Here is a 14,348-nt window from a genome sequence, read left to right as displayed (position 1 = left end):
GACATAGTACCACTAACAGTGGATGAAATGGTTCATAAACTCCGAGAGTTCGAAGACAATCTCACTCCTTCCATCATCTCAGCTGTGAAAAAACTGTCCCAGGACCTCGACAAATTGAGGGACGATGTATCTGATTTATCCAGCTCCTCACGTGTACCAACACGCGTCTCAGCTATTAACAAAAGACGTCCTATTGTTCAAGAGAGGAGATACAGAAGGTATACGCCACGGGGTACCCTATGGTTTTACCTGCTGGATCACGGAGAAGACATGACAAAGTGGGATGGAAAACCTACTTCAGCTTTGGAGGAACGGGTGAGTGAACTGAAGAGGGGAGCAAGGGCCAAGACTGATCGTCCCATGAGAGCTACGGCTTCAGTCTCTGGTGAGCAGTTTCCCAGATGGAGTGGAAGAGCTGATTTTACTCCAGCTCCTGTGATAAGGAAGAATAATCCCTTTCAACACGACTTAAGTGTCCAATGCTGTGACGACCATTAGAGGGGCCCTGCCTCCAGCCAGGTGGAGGTAGGGGACAATCGGATTTACTGGACTGTGTAGATCAGATGGCCTGGCACATCAGTCCCACAGAAGTATAAGGCTCTAGTAGATACCGGTGCACAGTGTACCCTGATGCCATCAAGCTGTCAAGGGGTGGAACCCATCTATATTTCTGGAGTAACAGGAGGATCCCAAGAGTTGACTGTGCTGGAGGCTGAAATCAGCCTGACTGGGAGGGAGTGGCAAAAGCACCCTATTGTGACTGGTCCAGAGGCTCCATGCATCCTCGGCATAGACTACCTCAAGAGAGGGTACTTCAAAGACCCAAAAGGGTACCGGTGGGCTTTTGGTATTGCTGCTTTGGAGACTGAGGAAATTGAGCAGCTGTCCACCTTGCCTGGTCTCTCAGAAGATCCCTCTGCTGTGGGGTTGCTGAAAGTTGAAGAACAACAAGTGCCAATTGCGACCACAACAGTGCACCGGCGGCAATATCGCACCAACCGAGACTCCCTGATTCCCATCCATCAGCTGATCCGTAGACTGGAGAGTCAGGGGGTGATCAGCAGGACCCGCTCACCCTTCAATAGCCCCATATGGCCAGTGCGAAAGTCTAATGGAGAATGGAGACTAACAGTAGACTATCGTGGCCTGAATGAAGTCACACCACCATTGAGTGCTGCCGTACCGGACATGCTAGAACTTCAGTATGAACTAGAGTCAAAGGCAGCCAAGTGGTATGCCACGATTGATATTGCCAATGCATTTTTCTCCATTCCTTTGGCAGCAGAGTGCAGGCCACAGTTTGCTTTTACTTGGAGGGGTGTCCAGTTCACTTGGAACCGACTGCCCCAGGGGTGGAAACACAGCCCTACCATTTGCCATGGACTGATCCAGACTGCACTGGAACAGGGGCAAGCTCCAGAACACCTGCAATACATTGATGACATTATTGTGTGGGGCGATACAGCGGAAGAAGTCTTTGAGAAAGGGAGGAAAATAATCCAAATCCTGCTGAAAGCCGGTTTTGCCATAAAACGGAGTAAGGTCAAGGGACCTGCACAGGAGATTCAATTTTTGGGAATAAAATGGCAAGATGGACGTAGACAGATCCCCACAGATGTGATCAACAAGATAACAGCAATGTCTCCACCAACTAATAAGAAAGAAACGCAAGCTTTCTTGGGTGCAGTGGGGTTCTGGAGAATGCACATCCCAAATTACAGTTCGATTGTAAGCCCTCTCTATCATGTGACCCGGAAGAAGAATGATTTTAAATGGGGCCCTGAGCAGCAACAAGCCTTTGAGCAAATTAAACGCGAGATAGTTCATGCAGTAGCCCTTGGACCTGTCCGGACCGGGCCAGATGTAAAAAATGTGCTGTACACTGCAGCTGGGGAGAACGGTCCTACCTGGAGCCTCTGGCAGAAAGCTCCAGGGGAGACTCGAGGTCGACCCCTCGGCTTTTGGAGTCGGGGATACAAAGGATCTGAGGCCAGCTATACCCCAACTGAGAAAGAGATACTGGCAGCCTATGAAGGGGTTCGAGCTGCTTCGGAAGTGATTGGCACTGAAGCACAGCTCCTCCTGGCACCCCGGCTGCCCGTGCTGGGCTGGATGTTCAAAGGCAGGGTCTCCTCTACACATCATGCAACTGATGCTACATGGAGTAAATGGGCTGCACTAATTACACAACGAACTCGAATAGGAAATCCCAGTCGTCCAGGCATTCTAGAAGTCATCATGGACTGGCCAGAGGGCAAAGATTTCGGAATGTCACCAGAGGAGGAGGTGGTGCGTGCTGAAGAGGCCCCACCATATAATAAACTGTCAGAAAGTGAAAAGCAGTATGCCTTGTTTACTGATGGCTCTTGCCGTATTGTGGGAAAGCATCGGAGATGGAAGGCAGCTGTATGGAGTCCTGGACGACAAGTTGCAGAAACTGCTGAAGGAGAGGGTGAATCGAGTCAATTTGCCGAGGTGAAAGCCATCCAGCTGGCCCTGGACATTGCTGAACGAGAAAAGTGGCCAGTACTTTATCTCTATACTGACTCATGGATGATGGTGGCAAATGCCCTGTGGGGGTGGTTGAAGCAATGGAAGCAGAGCAACTGGCAACGCAGAGGTAAACCCATCTGGGCTGCTGCACTGTGGAAAGATATTGCTGCCCGGGTGCAGAACCTGGTGGTGAAGGTACGTCATGTAGATGCCCATGTACCCAAGAGTCGGGCCACTGAGGAACACCAGAACAACCAACAAGTGGATAAAGCGGCTAAGATTGAAGTGGCTCAGATGGACTTAGATTGGCAACATAAAGGTGAATTATTTCTGGCCCGGTGGGCCCATGACACTTCAGGCCATCAGGGCAGAGATGCAACATACAGATGGGCCCGTGACCGAGGGGTGGACTTAACAATGGACACTATTGCCCAGGTTATTCATGAGTGTGAAACATGTGCTGCAATTAAACAAGCCAAGCGGTTAAAGCCTCTTTGGTATGGAGGACGATGGTTGAAGTATAAATATGGGGAGGCCTGGCAGATTGACTATATCACACTGCCACCCCGCCAAGGCAAGCGCCATGTGCTTACCATGGTGGAAGCAACCACCGGGTGGCTGGAAACATACGCTGTGCCCCATGCCACTGCCCGGAACACTATCCTGGGACTTGAGAAACAGATTTTGTGGCGACACGGCACCCCAGAGAGAATTGAATCAGACAATGGGACTCATTTCCGGAATAACCTTATAGATATTTGGGCCAAAGAGCATGGCATTGAGTGGGTATATCACATCCCCTACCATGCACCAGCCTCTGGGAAAATCGAACGGTACAATGGGCTGTTAAAAACTACACTGAGAGCGATGGGTGGGGGAACTTTCAAGCATTGGGATACACATTTACCAAAGGCCACCTGGTTGGTCAACACCAGAGGATCTGCCAACAGGGCTGGCCCAGCCCAGTCAGAACTTTTACATATTGTAGAGGGGGACAAAGTTCCTGTGGTGCATATGAAGAATTTGCTGGGGAAGACAGTCTGGGTTATTCCTGCTTCAGGTAGGCAAACCCACTCGTGGGATTGCTTTTGCTCAGGGACCTGGATATACTTGGTGGGTAATGCGGGAAGATGGGGAAGTCCGATGTATACCTCAAGGGGATTTGATTTTAGGGGAAAACAGCCAGTGAACTCAATTGTATACTGTTGCCTGCTGTGTAATGCTTTTATAGCCCATCAACTAGATGTCTCCAGGTCACCAGCGACTGGCCCTGACTTCCTTCCAGCCATCATCCCAACAGAGAATGAACTTGGAACATCATGGACCGAATGGACTCGGCAGCATTATAGGGATTGGTCCATGCACTAAGAAAATGATTTTTTTTCCTCTTGGTCTGTATGTATATGGATGTATATATGTGGGAGAGCGATGGTGTATTGAAAATGTGGGATCTGAGCACGACGTGAATGGTATGGAATAAGGGGTGGATAATGTCCTGGGTTCAGCAGTAGCAGTCATGTTTTTCCTTTGTGTTAACTGGTGCAGTGCTGTGTTTTGACTTCTAGTTTGAGAGCAGCGTTGGTGAAGCCGATGTTTTCGGTTGTTGCTAAGTGATGTTTACCTTGACCAAGGACTCTGTGAGGCTCATGCTCTGCCAGGGAGGAGGGGAAGCTGTGAGGAGGCAGACCTGCTAAATGCTTTATGAGCCTTGCTTGGATCTCATTGTTCTCACTGGGAGACAACAGACTTTTTAGTATTAGCTTCAGTTAGAGCAAAATAATTTCCTAGGAGCTACTCTCTACAATAAAAGATGTCATAAAACTCAACACTTCACCAAAGATGTAGGAAGTGGGGTTTAGTCTGTTTTTTTGTCTGAGTTGCTTTGAGCCTACATCTGGCATGTGGATCTCCTGTGGATCTATGTGGTCTTCAGTCTTGGAGCTCTTTGTTGATGCAATTCCTTTTGCTAAGAATCATCCAATATATATTAATCCAGTTGTGAAGGAACTATAGTATCATCTATTGATGATGGGAATCTTCTGGCTGAGGAGAGTCCAGTACTGAAGGCTCAATTCAGATGACTTATACAGTCTATCTGAGCCAACAATCAGTTGAGAGACACTGAAGAACAGTCTTACAGTCTTGCCTTCTCTGGGAATTGCCTTAGTTGGAGCTTCACATGTTCAGCTTGAGTGTCCTGTCCCTTCAGCTACTAAATAAGCTAAAAAGCACCAACCCTTCTCTGGCTACTGTTTTGCAGAAAGGAACGGGATAAATACTTGGCTCCTGAAGGGAGAGAGAGTTAGGAGCCCCAGTCAGAGATGGAGGAGCATTTAGCCAAAGGAGCCAAAGTTCTTTTCAGAAGGTGACTTGAGACACACATTCCTGACTTTGTTGCTTACATTTCTTATATTACATCAGCTCCCAAAGCCTCCCTGTGGTTCTAAAGCAAATGGCATAACCTGCTGCTTTGCCAGACCCAAACCCCATGCCTGCTTTTACGTGCTCCCACTGCACGGTTCGTATGTGCTACATCTGTAAGCAGACATCTCTTAGACGTTCTGCATGTGTGGAACTTGCCCCTGTCCACTGCCTTCCAAGGAAGAATTTTGCCTATTTCAACTTTGTGAGAGCTTCCATTTCATTTAATTTTAAGTAAAAAAAAAAAAAAAAAAAAAAAAAAAGCTACCAACATGAAGGATATAAAGAAAGGCTTTATAAAAGCCACTTGATTTCAAGGCAGTCTCGCCCTTGTATGGCTTCAATGTGCCTCTAATGGAACAGGGCAGAGAATTTTGCCTCCCTTACTCATTTCCTAGCAAGTGTAGCTATTGACTGTTTGGTGTGAGAAGCCTCTGCAGGTCTCCAGCACTGCCTGATTGCACTTTCTGAGACTCTTCAGACTGGTACCTAAAAAAAGAATTGATTAGGAGGATGGATAGATATCATGTCTGATCATTAAATATTTAAACCTGGCAGGCTTTCAAAAGTGGCAGGCTTGCTAGCCTGTGATCACACCGTTGCTTCACCAGATCTAACTTGCCATTGTAGGTTTTCAGAAGACTTGAGACAATGTGTACTTGAGAGGCTACATCCAGTGGCTTTTAAGAGAAAATGAGGACAGAGATGCAGACAAGGAGTTTGCCTTTAATCCTGTCTTGTAGATTGGAACAAGTAATCAGAATTAACAAATGTAGCTGTGAGAATGCTTTTTTCTCTCCCTGGTGAGGAAGTGAAAATACTGATGAGATTAATGCCCAAAATGAAATAAACACAAATATTGTAGCCCATATATCACATTGATTACAAACACAGGAATTAGTATCTTGTTCCATGGACTGTGAATGCAGTTCCTGTTACAAAACTTCCAGATACAGAAGTACAGAGAATCTTCTAGATGCTTGGACATTGCAGCCTCGTGCTCATCATATTCTTTTTCATCTCTGTGTTCTTTCACTTAATAGTTCTAGCACCATGGGGATTTTTATCTAGTCCTTAAAAATCCAGTTGTTGACAGTTTTTTCTTGCTGAGCAGGATGTGCATTCACAAGCACTTGGAAGAATCTGTCTGTTCAGTCAATTCATACTGCTAGTAAGAGCCAGTCTTTTTCCAAAAGAGGTAGTAATCTCACTATTAGGGATGTAACTATATTTGTACCAGTTTAATCACAGCTATCACAAACAATCAACCGATAATAAACAGAGAACTTTGCAGGATGTCAGTTTTAAGCACTAACATGAGCTCTGTGTGCCACTGGGGATTTAAACAGAATAGACAAAGTGGGAAGAGAATGATGCATATTCTGAAGATGGCCAGATCATGAGGGAATAAGAAACATCTTACCATAAGCTGTCTATAAAAATCACCAGCCTTTGTGTTTCACCTTCTACCAGCTGCAGCTGCCACACGTTCAAGTGATGCTGCTGTCTACACACTTTGCCATTGTGGTTTTGCTCTGGGCAGTTGCCATCTATCAAGGCAAGTCATAAAACAACCCAACCCGCTTGTGTGATAGGATGGTTTCATAGGTTCTTTTTCACGATGAAGCTTTTGCTGTGTGTTCATTTGGATAGAACATAGCTTCCATTTTGTCTGGGTTGGTTTTTTTTTTGCTATAATTATCTATCAGCATGTCATCATTATGAATCATGCTCGCAGCCCAGAAAGCCAACCATATCCTGGGCTGCATCAAAAGGAGCATGACCAGCAGGTCGAAGGAGGTGATCCTGCCCATCTACTCTGCTCTTGTGAGACCTCACTTGGAGTATTGTGTGCAGTTCTGGTGTCCTCAACATAAAAAGGACATGGAACTGTTGGAACAGGTCCAGAGGAGGGCCACAAGGATGATCAGGGGACTGGAGCACCTCCCGTATGAAGATAGGCTGAGAAAGTTGGGGCTGTTCAGCCTGGAGACAGAGAGAAGGCTGCGTGGAGACCTCATAGCAGCCTTCCAGTATCTGAAGGGGGGCTATAGGGATGCTGGGGATGGACTCTTCTTTCAGGACTGTAGTGACAGGAAAGGGGTAAGGGGTTCAAACTTAAACAGGGGAAGTTTAGATTGGATATAAGGAAGAAATTCTTTATTGTAAGGGTGGTGAGGCACTGGAATGGGTTGCCCAGGGAATGCTCCATCCCTGGCAGTGTTCAAGACCAGGCTGGATGAAGCCTTGGGTGGCATGGTATAAGGTGAGGTGTCCCTGCCCATGGCAGGGGGGTTGGAACTGGATGATCTTAAGGTCCTTTCCAACACTAACGCTTCTATGATTCTATGATTATTCATCATAGTGAATTATGAATATTATCCAGTGTGTGGTAAAAAAAATGTGTTTAAATAAATGCAGATAATACAACATGATATTTTGTCAAAGACTGAGATGTTTGTCAAAGACCTGACTGGTTAACTAGCAGCTATCTTTTGATCATGACATCTGTCAGAACTAGTAAAATGTGAGTCAGTTTGATCTCTGTACCAGTTTAAAACTGGAAATCTGTATCAAGACCACAGTGATATGTTTGTTGAGCAGCTACTTTTATATTTTGTGTTTCAAAAAATAGTTTCCTAACACAATGGTATATACTAGTGATGCACAGTGTGGTAGTGTCTCTAGTGACATGCTGTCATATGTATACTCAGAGGATAACCCCCATTAAGTGTTTAGTGACTGATTTGTGCCCTGCGTTGCTTTTGTAGATTAAGTTCACCTTAACACACTGTACCTCAGAAAGAAAACTTCAGCTTAGATGCTGAATCATGTCTTCAGGTTTTAATGCCTTTGCCCATCAGTCCCTGGCCTGACCCTCCAGCATGTATGAAGTACAACCTGGCATAAGCTCATGTGTGGATCCCTGTAAAGAACAGAGATCAAGCTGTCTTCTTGACTTCTTATTGCAAGTTCATAGCAAACAGGCCTGATTATGAATGCAGGGCTGAGGCTGCCAGGGCATCAACTGAAAGTATAAGGGGAAGCTTTCAGGGAGGGCAGAGGCTTAGGCAGCTTGAGGATGTGAGCCTCCACAGAGCAGCTGGCAAGCAGAGTGGCCAGTGAGACAACTTGTGTTAGTGATTGAGAGTAAATATAAACAACAGGAGTAAGGGATAGAAGGTGTTAACTGAAGAGAGAGCAGAGGAGAATATTTTATTTCTGACAGCTAGTCAGTATTTACAAAATAAAAAGCAAATGGCAGAGTGAACAGTTCTTCTGTAAGGCCTTGTTTCCTACTAGAATAGGGTTTGGGTTACTTTAAAGGCACCTGTTGCATGTGAAGTAAAAACACAGAGAAGACAAGACATATTGGTCTTAAGCCACCACAATTTCCCTGGAGCTTACCTTGCTGAAAAGCTCACCTTTTCTGTGTTTGTACTTCAGCACAATCCATACACATTATTTTTCCTCAAGTAAAAAATTGCATCCTTTTGACTGTGAAGACAAGAAATCTGAAAGAACAGGTTTGAGAGCTATTAGGTGACTGCCTCAGGAGTAACGGACAGACAACCTGACTGACCATCAAATATTTGGTAGCTGTGTAGCTTCTGCCTGATTTTATGCATAAAAAGACTCCTCTGCTCCTTATCTTTCTTTAGAAAAAGTGGAACCTGAAGACATGCTAGCCAAGAGAAAAAATTATCTGCAATGACTAGGTGGATGATGCCTCCTGTCAAGCTGTTCACTGATGACTCCTGCACTGGTATGAAGTCCCTTGCTTCCTAATAAAGACAACTAAATTTCACGTGCATGCAAGTAATGGGAGGAAGAACCTGGACCTGTTTTAGTATAAGAAAAGGAAGCATTAATTAGCATTAACTGAAGTCTAACCCTTAACCACAGAGAGAGATTTGTTTCTTTATGACGATTTCCAACCCCGGTTTTGCTGCAATGATTTATCTGAGAAGAGCAAAGTTGTCCTCAATTCCTACGCTTTGCAAACTGAATAGAACTCATCTGAAGCATGATTCAAAGTTACAGATGATTAAGATAGTGAGAGCACACAATAACTTGACAGATACCTGGTATAAAGAAAAATAATTATAAATCAGAATGACTGTATCCTGTTGTAAACAGCTTACATGAAAAGCAGATCACAGGCTTTCGGTTTAGCACACTGGTGTGGCATTGCTCAGTTTCCAGTCTGCATTGCAACTGGACTATGAGAACATAAATGTCAATGGAGCACTCTGGACTGAAGCATATTTAATATGCCACATATTCAAGGAGTTAAGGGTATTTTTCCTCCCATTATTCTCTGCTACAATCTGATTGTTCCAATCATTAAAATCCTGTTTTTAATTTCCAGGCACAGTTCATTCATACCCAGCCTACACTCTTTGTGCTTGTGCCAACCACATCTTTCAGGCTAAATAGTTAAAAAAAAAACCCAAAACAGTGCAGAAGCCAGAATTGGAAATCGGGGTTATCTCTGTGCTGTGTGGAGCTGTCCTAGACTAGTTCGTGCCTTTCTAATAGAGCTGGACAGAGTTCACCCTATTCCAGCACCTAATTATTTAACAGCTGTTGAAGACATCTCATCCTTGCTGCTGTGCAGGGATGTATATTACCCACCATTACTAATGAATCACGTTAGCTGATACATTTTCCCCCCTACACACTCATTTTCTTGACTCAAATTGTGTAAGTAATTGCACTTTGAATACATTAAATGAATGGAAAGTGGTATAATTATGCTATGCTATCAAGAAACCTGCTTTTTCCCTGTCAGGACTGCTGGGGGCAGAGCACAGCCCCTGTCACAGTCCAGAGCTGTGTCTGAAGAAGCAGAGGACCAGACGGCAGAAAACAGACAGGCAGGAGAGCTTGGAAGCTCTGGACCACCTCCTGCCCATGAGGTGCCCCTTGCTGGCCCAACCCAGCAGCAGTGGCCTTGCAGAGATTTCTCAGCCCTGCCTGCATCCCAGGAAGGAGCCAATGCTGCCCTGCTGCTGGCCACCCCACACCAGCGACGGAGAGAACGAGGTAGGCACATCTGCTGAAGATGGTTAACCTGGCATTAGTAATTGTACTAAGGAGGAAAAGGAGAAGGGAAGGGAGACAGCTTGGAGTTTAGTGGGAAGCTGGAGTCTCATCTCCTGCAGCTGGTGAAAAAAGCAGCAGGCAAAATCACATTTCCTAACTGTGCTAGCTGGACACAAGCACATTTACATGGAGGGACCCCGAAGCCCACAGTCTGGTATTGAAAACCAACCCCATGAACATGAACATACATGTTGTCAAGTATCTACTGTGCACTTCTGTTTGGGTAGAGGAGGGAGAGAGGGGTGACTCACAAGTGCTGAACTTCTGAGGAAAGCACAGCTGTAATCCCAGACCCTGAGAGGGGGGAGATGGCTCAGGACAGTGCTTGCTTAAGTAGTGCTTACCCTTCATCCTCCACCTTTTGTATTGCCATACAAAGCAGAAGAGAAAAGATTTCCAGGAATAAAATTAGTGTTTCAAGCAAGAGCACTCATCAGTCCCATTACTAATTATTCTACAAAGGGGTGAGATCTTGTGCAGAACAGAAGCGGGAAGGTAAGATACTTTGGAAGACAATGGATGACACTGTGGTTGACACAGGAAGCTGGTTACTTTGTATGGTGCCATCTTTCCTAGCTCCCCTGCTTCAGGTCAACCACTGTACGTTATAGGACTCCACTTTTCCTTGTGGAAAAAAGCCTGCAAAAATCTGTGTGTGGTGGTTCGGCTACAACAGTGTATACTATATCTTATGTTTGTAATGACATAAGGATGTACTTTGCCTGGTACCTAAAAGTAGAAAAGAATCAGAAAGAATCAGTGCTGAAGCTATCTTAAAAAAAAAAAAGACACCACACACACACAAAAAGAAAAAGAAAACACTAAAAACCTGTGGTTTATTATCAGCTGAGACAGTTGTGCACAGATGAAAGCATTGCTTTCCAGTGACTGGGTGCTGGATGAAAACAGCTCTCTTGGTCATAACATCTTCCAGTGATTCTTGTGTTCCTATTAAAGTCCGTGCAACTACCTGAGAGGTTGTCCCGGTCCCTGTCCTGTCCTGCCTCCCGTTGTCTTGCTGCAGCTTCCACTTCAGGCTCTCCTGTGGCAGCTCTGGTTCCTGCAGCCGATGGCAAGCACATGCGAGTAACGCTGCTACTACGGAGCGCACGGGTGTGCTTCCGCATCAGTGTGCACCACAGCTCAGCTCCTCAGCCTTCCTCACTGCAAAACTCGAGAAAACACACCAGGACTATCCCTTGAACTTCACCTGGTTTTACTGAGCTCTCTGGCTGCATCACCCCGCTCCCACGCCGTTGTCACCTCCCCATTGTGACAGACGGGCTCGGGCCGAGCACGGGGCTCTTCTACGGCTCCCCTCCCCGAGCCGGGGCTGTGCTGGCCTCGGGGCGGAGCGGAGCGGGCCCGGCCCACCCGCTTTATAGCGCGGGGCGCTCCACGACAGCACTAGCATCGTCCGTCAGCCCGGCCCGCCGTGGGGCCGCCACAGCCCGCGCGGACCAGGTGAGCGGCTCAGGCCTGTCCGGGGGAGCGGGAGCGGGAGGGGACGTTCGGCAGCAGCAGCAGCGGCGGGGCCGGCGCAGCGCGGACAGCTCCTCTCACGCTGAACGCGTCGCCGCGGAGGCATCCGGGGGGGGTGCGGCTGCCCGAGGTGCGGAGGGCTCTGTCCTCCGGCTCCCTGTGCCTGGACTGCTGTCAGGTAGTCGGGCTGGTCTGCCTGCTTCCTTTCTGTTCTTCCTCTTACCGTCTTTTTTATCTTTTATTTATTTATTTCTTTTTTAACCAGTTATTTGTGCCTTGTGCAGTCGGGACCGGGGATGTGTCCTTGTGACGCTCAGAATTGCTGATTTTATAGATCACGAGAAAGACAAAGCGTGCCGAGTTGTCTCCCACTAAGAATCGAAAGGTCTAACAGCACTGGTTGCTTACAGAGATACTTCAGAACTCACAAAGTCTGTTCCTGTGGCGTGAACGGTTTGCACCTGTATTTATTAGAAGTGGGGAAAATAGCCTTTATTTCATGTTCTCCCTGCAAGCTGATGTCTACGCGTGTCACTCGTCTTCGTAGAGAAGCCTCTCAGCTTGACTTTTGGATCTGTGCCTCTGAAATTCAGGTTTTAGAGAGAGGATCTGAAGTTCTCTTCTGACACTGTTATTGCTGGAACTGCAGGGCTACTTCTGAGAAGTGTTTGCCAACCCTTCTGTGGTGCTAGATTTGGTTTCTCGGAGAGTCTGAGAAAATTGTAAGGCAGCTTTGACGTGAGCCTCCTGATCATTATGTTTTGTGAGGTGGAGAAGGGTTTTTTTTGACTGCTGTTCTTAACCTTGTGACGTTTGGCAACGATATTTGTTTCCTTCCCTTGATTATCAATGGAAGATAGCAAGTCCCATGAATGCAGCTGCAGAGGGCTTGTGCTTTCACAAATGCAGCTTAGTAGCTTGTTAAATCTAGAGAGACTTAACTAACATGTAGTAAGGATATTTCTATTTTTTTAAAAGTATGCATATATGAATCCTTTGTATTTTTACAGAAAAAAAAAGTGGTGTGTGCCAAAGAAAATGTAAAAAGATGTGACTGTTGTCTGGCAATGGGTTTATTTTCACAAGCTGTGTGAGGGTCTAAAAGGAGAGAAAGCATGTTGCTTGTGAGTGGCTCTTTGCAGGAGCAGAGCTGAGGCTGAATCTCATCCCACACCTCTGTGTGCATCGTGATGTGCCTGTTTGTACTGCCTCTGTGTCCTGTGTACCTGCTGCTGGTTACAGCTACTCTCTCTGCTGCTCTGAGCTTGCACTGAGGTTTGCCCATGATGTAAATACTTTCACCAGTAGCATTCACTCCTTCATTTGCATTCTTGTAAGCACAGAAATATTTGCATACAAGTAATCTGAAAGTAGCCACGTAACACTGATATGTCATCTCTTAAGACTATTGCTTTTTGGGTAGTGGTATACTTCTGGTGAATCCAGTCTTTATGTATACTTGAAGAATTAACCACACCATGACTGTAAATGTATCTACTGCTGGTAAAGTCCCTTACAGCAAACTGTTAGACTGTGTTGGTATTACACTACATGAAATGTGGTTCTTTGGATGCAGTGCAATGTGGGAGGTTATTTCCAGCCAATATGACCAGCAAGCAGTGGACAAGGTTGTACTTGATGCTGAGCCTGGCAGTGGCAGATGTGAAGAAATCCTCCTCTGCTTCCATTTCACCCTGAGTGGACCATGGCACAGCAGCAGAGTCCTGGTGTTTGTGGCTAGGGTGCCTTCAGGGTGAAAGCGTTACTGATTTCATCTGTCTCAAGTTCCTATCGTGCCATTTTTGGATCACTGCCCATGGGGTTGACTTGGCAGGGTTTTATTGTAACTGCTTGAAACTTTGAAGAAGACTGCTGAGGATCATCATTAGCAAAATGTAACAAGACTGTAGATGCGCAAGTCTGTGTTCATTAATATTCTGGGTGTTGGTAGTGAGAGTTGATGGTTAATTTGCGTCTCATCTGGAAGGTTTGTGATGAAGGCTAAGGAGAGGAATTGAATTTGAAAAGTGAGAAGCACATCAACTTCCACCTTGGAGCAGGGAGGGGAGCGAGTCAGTGTGAGTGGAGATCACATCCCTTTGCAGGCATCAGGGCTAGGAAAAGCACTCTGCACAGCATAGGGTGGCAACCTTTAAGGAGGTTCATTCCCTTTTGGGGAATGAAATGACATGTTTGTTTTTTTTTCCCCGCACAACAGGGTTTTTTGTGTTTGTTTTGTTGTTGTTGTTTTTTAAAAAACAAAGCTCAAATCCTGCATTTTGCAACAGTTGATGTGGGGAAGCAAAAAAGACCACTATAGAGGAGTGAGCCATGAGAGTGTTGGTTTGGGTTTGCATAATGTGTCACTCCTGGCATAGTTTAGGTAAAATAACAGGTAGAAGCATTCATCTCACTAACTGCTTTCTCTTTTCTCTTGGGGGAAGGTAGAGGCAGTTGTTCTGCTTTCTTCTATCTCAGTTTAATACTGCCTTTTCCTCACGTCGGAGGCAGCCCCCGGCCAGCTGTGATCTTCATTTCCTCTGCCTCCCGCCCTGATCTCTGCTCGCTTCCGCTCCCAGCTGCCTGTCTGGATGGTCTCTGGGGGCTTTAGGGGGTAACTCCGAGCCTCCGGAAGCGGATGAACCTTCCTGCGCTCTGCTCTCTGCTCTCTGCTCTTTCAGTTCTGCGGTGTTGTTCCCCGAGCTGAACTCTGCTAGCGAGGTAGTGCTTTCAGGATTTTTCTTTGTGCCTGTTCTCCTTTTTCCTGACGTGTCTGTGGATGTAGCTTGTATGATACAATCCCCGTTATCAGGAAGAGCCCTGAACGAGGCAATGAGTGGTGT

General features: G+C 46.2%; 1 protein-coding gene across 1 annotated transcript in view; it reads left to right on the top strand.

Annotated features, from left to right (window-relative positions):
- Positions 1 to 11,434: 11,434 nt before the first annotated feature.
- CARHSP1 (calcium regulated heat stable protein 1) overlaps positions 11,435 to 14,348 on the top strand; it is a 33,381-nt gene continuing 30,467 nt past the window's right edge. The window contains exon 1 of the mRNA XM_057406650.1: positions 11,435 to 11,487. The gene's annotated coding sequence lies outside the window, so the exon portion shown is untranslated. The remainder of the gene's footprint in view (positions 11,488 to 14,348) is intronic.

The sequence above is a fragment of the Pezoporus wallicus genome, unplaced genomic scaffold (genome assembly GCF_028554395.1).
Source record: "Pezoporus wallicus isolate ANWC-B61680 ecotype Strahan unplaced genomic scaffold, APGP_CSIRO_Pwel_v1 contig_6155, whole genome shotgun sequence".
Taxonomy (NCBI): domain Eukaryota; kingdom Metazoa; phylum Chordata; class Aves; order Psittaciformes; family Psittacidae; genus Pezoporus; species Pezoporus wallicus.
The sequence above is the reverse complement of the archived record's forward strand: the minus strand, read 5'-3'. Positions and strand labels throughout refer to the sequence as shown.